This window comes from Macrobrachium rosenbergii, chromosome 51 (assembly GCF_040412425.1).
Source record: "Macrobrachium rosenbergii isolate ZJJX-2024 chromosome 51, ASM4041242v1, whole genome shotgun sequence".
NCBI lineage: Eukaryota > Metazoa > Arthropoda > Malacostraca > Decapoda > Palaemonidae > Macrobrachium > Macrobrachium rosenbergii.
In genome coordinates this window covers 66936951-66942655 of record NC_089791.1, presented here as the reverse complement: position 1 = coordinate 66942655, position 5705 = coordinate 66936951, and the positions used below count along the sequence as shown (strand labels likewise).

The window sequence follows — 5705 nt, the reverse complement described above, 5'->3', positions numbered from 1 at the left end:
ACTTAGCGAACGGAAATACTGTCTTGACCACCTGCAAGTTGGCGATATAGATAAAACCTTGCCTCTATATTATCAGGTTTAAATTTTCCAGTCAACACATAACTCATTTTTAATTCAGACAGACAGTGATCTGTCATTTCTAATATTGCATGAACTGTGTTTCTGTACAGTGAATGTTTTTCCACGGAATTCTTTTGTGCCATCCCACTCACGTGGAAATAGTTGAGAAACTGACGTTTTATAAAGGTGAAAGGTTAGATAACAGGTATGCTACTCCAATAAGTGATGACGCTCTTCACCTATTGGAGTAGCATATGTATTATTTAACTTTTGACCTTTATTAGGGGATATTACGTTCATTACTGTTCACCAAACGTAAACCATGTTTACATATTGGGAATCTCTCAACTCTTAAGAGTCTGTTACTTTGAGGGGAACAATTATATTGCACAACAAAGAAGAATAAACCACCAACTTTGATGAATAATCAAATTTATTCAGTCATCAAGTGCAGTTGCTCGGACACGAAGTTCAGCACAGGCAAGTATTTAAATGACTGATCATCTAAAACTATTGTCAAAAAGAATATCACTAGTTGTATAACAGCAACGCTATTGCAGGTTTAGAACTACATTCAGCCATGTCAACACTCCGCAAGTTATACAATATCTGTTCAATGACATTCGCATTATGAACGTTTTGGGGAATCTTGAAATCTCCTAAGTGGCATACTTCAGCATCACGCATTGCGCAATTAGACTTGATCATTAATTACATTATTATTCTAGGACAAGGGGACTGTACAACACGACAAATCTTCTTGTACTACTGGCCAATATTGCCTGTTAAGGAACTGAAAATTTTCCTAAATCTCTGTGTGGAATATCATCGGCTAAGCTTTCTGCTGATGCAGCCTGCATCGCTGACTCCTCCCTTCGCCCTCTCCTCAAATCAGGTGACTCTTCGATGTGATGAACCAGACAAGTACAATGTGTAATTAGGTAACGTGATGAAGTCGCGGGAATTTCAGCTTTGCTTTAAAAGTCATCCCAGTTTTTCATAAAAAAAAATAAATTCAAGGTTTCCCACCCGATTTCCTCGGTACAAAATGTAGACTGCAAACCTAGTAACAGATTTGCAAATTTTCAACTAGAGCCCAGTGGCAAGCGCTATAGTAACAGAAGTACATGTTAAATTATACGGATCAAAAGGAGCACATTATGATGGAAACTTTCTCTCTCCAAATCCAGTGAACTTCACCATTTTTTTACCACAGAAAGATATTTTGCATAAACCTACATGATATATGAAACTCAGTGCCATGCTGTTATCCCTCTCAAAGGCGCGAAGCCTTTTGGAGGAGAGTCGCCCTTCCTCGGGTGAGGAGAGTACTTGAGCTCTTTTGGTCCGGTCCTATTATAACCGCCCTTGCAACTGGGAACAACACAGCAATACGGCATTTCGATAACACACAGAATTGATCTTTTCAGTGAGCTATGAAATTCCATTCACAATTAGATATTAAAAAATTCACAAATAATAAATTAATTCACAATTAGATAATAAAAATTTTCGCTCAAAATACACTGACCCCTAAGTTAAGTATACCTTAGTTTAACCAGACCACTGAGCTGATTAACAGCCCTCCTAGGGCTGGCCCGACGGATTGGATTTATTTTACGTGGCTAAGAACCAATTGGTTACCTAGCAACGGGACCTAAAGCTTATTGTGGAATCCGAACCACATTGTACCGAGAAATGAATTTTTATCATTTAAATGAATTTTTATCACCAAAAATAAATTCCCCTTATTCTTCATTAGCCGATCGGAAAATCGAACGCGGGGCCAGCAGAGTGCTAGCTGAGGACGGTACCCACCCGTCCAATAAGGAACTACACTACCTTTCTAAGTAAACATATTTATCAAACAATTTGTTCCGACACTAAACCCACTGACGTCGTCTTCCCCTCTGTATTTGTCCTGACTTGAGTTGGTTTTATTTTTATTTATCTTCTTTTTTTTTTTGTCGCACGCTGTCACTCCTCTGGGAAGGTCCTTAATCTTGTGTTCTGTTTAATAGCTCTCTTTACTGCTCTTCTTATTTACTGCATATTCTATTACTTTTAATTTGAATTTCCTGTTTAAATTTGCAAAAATAAATCTTATTTTTAATTCTTAATTTATTTTGGTTTTAAAGTTTTTCAAGGAATTTTATGTATTTTTTTAATAGCCCTGAAGATGTGATTATATGAAAAATTACGAAACGTTGGAATAAAGACGTCTGTGTGTGTGTCTTCCTCCCTTTGTGATGGTTATATATATATGTGTGTGTGTTTCTACAGTATGCATGTATACCGAATGTTAGAATATCTACTAATCGACTGATTCTGAAGAAAGTAGTGTATATAGCTAAATGCTATCATTTTTGTGCCAGCAGTCATTGTCCACGTAATATTTATGGTGAAGGTCGATTAAATTCACGGAATGATCTTTTTGCTAATGATGAACAGTTGTTCTCCTGTATTCTAAAAGTTACTTAATTTCAAGAGAACAGTGCAAAATGTGTATTTTCTAGGCTATGAGTATCAAGTTCTCAATGTCATTTCATGAATTGTCTTTCATGTGTTTTATCATACACTCGTAATTAGTCCTTTGAGAGCGGTTCGAATGATCTTACTCATGCCACTATCAGTACTTTTGTTGTCAACAGTTCCCGGACAGTGACGAAATATAACGCATGAGAGAATATCACAGATGTGTCGTGACTGTGCATCACTCAAGTTCGCAAACTGAACGCAGCGCGAAGAAGAATCTGTTATATTCAGGGAGTTTGATGTAGCTCGTCTATTAAGAATAAAATGCATAACCCACTTACCTTATAGTTAGTGCAAAGGAGCAGAAAACGACCGTTCTCAGTGCCCTGTGACAACAGTGGAGAGCACAACTTGTCACGAGAGTACATGAGAGGGAGCCACCCTATCAAATAGTTTTTGTTTCACGAAGCGCCTCTTGTCCTGTATTACTTGAGCATGAAATTAGCTGCCACTGTTTCGACAAAATAACGAAAGCCGGAGAGCTCTCTGCCGGATAGCGGAGTGCGCGGTGCTCACACAAAAATGACGTCGGCTCTACCCCGGAAATGTGATCACACTGGTCTCACCGATACGCAGGTGCACGGAGGTCTTTGAAGATGATAACATACAGATGAATTTAACATGTTACAAGTACACACGCATACACACTCCCCACACACACACACACACACACACACACACACACACACACACATATATATATATATATATATATATATATATATATATATATATATATATATATATATATATATATTATATATACATATATATATATATATATATATATATATATATATATATATATATATATATATATATATATATATATATATATATATATATATATATACACAAGTACATATATATATATATATATATATATATATATATATATATATATATATATATATATATATATATATATATATATATATATATATCCAGAGCCAGTAGGAAATAATGAAAGGCAGCAGTACCTAGCGCTTTCGTGCATTTTTGATACACCTTATCAGGGTACAATATATGTGTTACTGGTGATCGTATAATATATATATATATATATATATATATATATATATATATATATATATATATATATATATATATATATATTTAGCTTTAAGATTTTACAAAGAATTTTATATTTTATTTTAACAGTCCTGATGATGTAATTAATTTGATAATTACGAAACGTTGGAATAAAGTCAGCTTGTATATCTGTGTGTCCTCTGCCCTTAATTGATGATTTTAAGTATGGATTGGCTCCTGACTCCTTACATTAAATATATATATATATATATATATATATATATATATATATATATATATATATATATATATATATATAATATATATATATATATGACTTCTAACACGGGAATAACAACATGATATAAAATATAAACAGAGTATTTGGCGGCGATGAAATTACCACAGTAAGGCATTTTCCTGCAAACTGCATACTATGGAACAAAGCACTGCAAAGAAGACTTGATTTTACTAACAACTATATAATCTTAATGGGATAAATAAGCATTACAATGCATGCAACGGTCATTGCATTTGGATGAAATCTTCAAGTGAGGAACAGCTATATCCGATTAACTCAGGGAGTGCAAAAACAAGACGAGTCAGAGGTCATTCATTAGCCCAGGTTACTGACATTCTTTATTTTCTCTTTGAAATCTACTTTTCGAACATTTCGTGCAGAATGGGGTCAAGAGTGCATAAAATTAGACCTGATTTAATGCCGTTTTCCTTTGTTATTTGTGTGAATGCAGTTTCATGGATGTTTCTGGCACAATATTTGTACACCTGTGGGATCACCATTCCTATGTGAGATTTCTTAAGTGCACAAAAAGACCACTATTGTTTTGGGTGGTTTTAATTGAATATTTGTGTTGTTTTACTTCTCCTCTGTCTGGCACAAATAAAATGAATCACAGTGCAAACTTGGGATTTTATAAACAGAACGTAAGGACTTACGTTGTCTAGCTCATATTTTGGATGGTTGCTATAATAATGCTCTGAAAACATTTTATAATGATGACTGATCGATAGACTTAAATAGCATTTGTTTGCTTTATTTCATCGAATTAGACTCAATCAAATCATGACTGAAAATATTCAGCGTAAATGTAATCTTTTTCATATAATAATGTAAAAAAACATGTTCATAAGTTGTCCTCACCAGAGCAGAAACATTGTTTATAATATCACATGTATGGCCTGGGATTCATATAATTTGGGCCAGGCACGTAATGGCGTAAACGTCAGAATAAATCAGCATCAATATTCAGGTAGAACTGGTCTAGAGAATGATGGTCTTTTTGTGCACCTACGTGAAAATAACTGATTTGACTAATCCGATGGTAGTATAATTACAAGATGTAAAAATATTGTGCTCAGAAATATCCATGAATCTGCATTCTTTCAATTAAAATGTGAAAGTTATATTAATTTAAGCCTAGGTCTTTACAATCTTGACCTCATTCTTCACAAGATGTTCGAAAGAGGTTTGAAAATTAAAACAAAGGTCTGTAACATGTGTTAGCGTTCTTTGTCTCACCTTGTTTTGCCAAAGTACCTGAGTTAATCCCAGATATCTGTTTCTTACAGAAGATTTAATCTAAATGTAAAGACTTTTGCATCCTATCAGATGGTTATATATCTCATTAATCTTAGTTGTTGTTTATAAAATCGAATCTTCTTTGTAATGTTTTCTTACATTAAATGTAGTTTACTTAGAAATTACTTAGAATAAAGAAAAAAGATCTTGCACTCCATTGTTTCACTTTTCTCCCGGCTAAAGACTCTGTTTACACGCACACACGCACAGTCATATATATATATATATATATATATATATATATATATATATATATATATATATATATATATATATATATATATATATGTAGAAATGTATGTGTGGGTATGTTCCACCATAACTCTGAGACAGATTGAGCAATTTCAGCCAAACTTGGTATACATGTGACTTACTATCTGGAAAAGAATACTGTGGGGGTAAGACATCACTAGCACCAAAGGGCACCAAAGGGGGTAGGGGTAGGAAGGGCTTCCCTGAAGCAGAGCTGGCTCTGCCT

The 5705-nt window shown here is 34.1% G+C and overlaps 1 protein-coding gene across 2 annotated transcripts in view; it reads right to left on the bottom strand.

Moving 5' to 3' along the window:
* Window positions 1-3118, bottom strand: part of LOC136833473 (splicing regulatory glutamine/lysine-rich protein 1-like) — a 70797-nt gene extending 67679 nt beyond the window's left edge. The window contains exon 1 of one of the 2 annotated variants that reach the window (XM_067095678.1): window positions 2877-3118. The gene's annotated coding sequence lies outside the window, so the exon portion shown is untranslated. The remainder of the gene's footprint in view (window positions 1-2876) is intronic. The other variant, XM_067095679.1, reaches the window with a different exon arrangement.
* Window positions 3119-5705: the final 2587 nt, after the last annotated feature.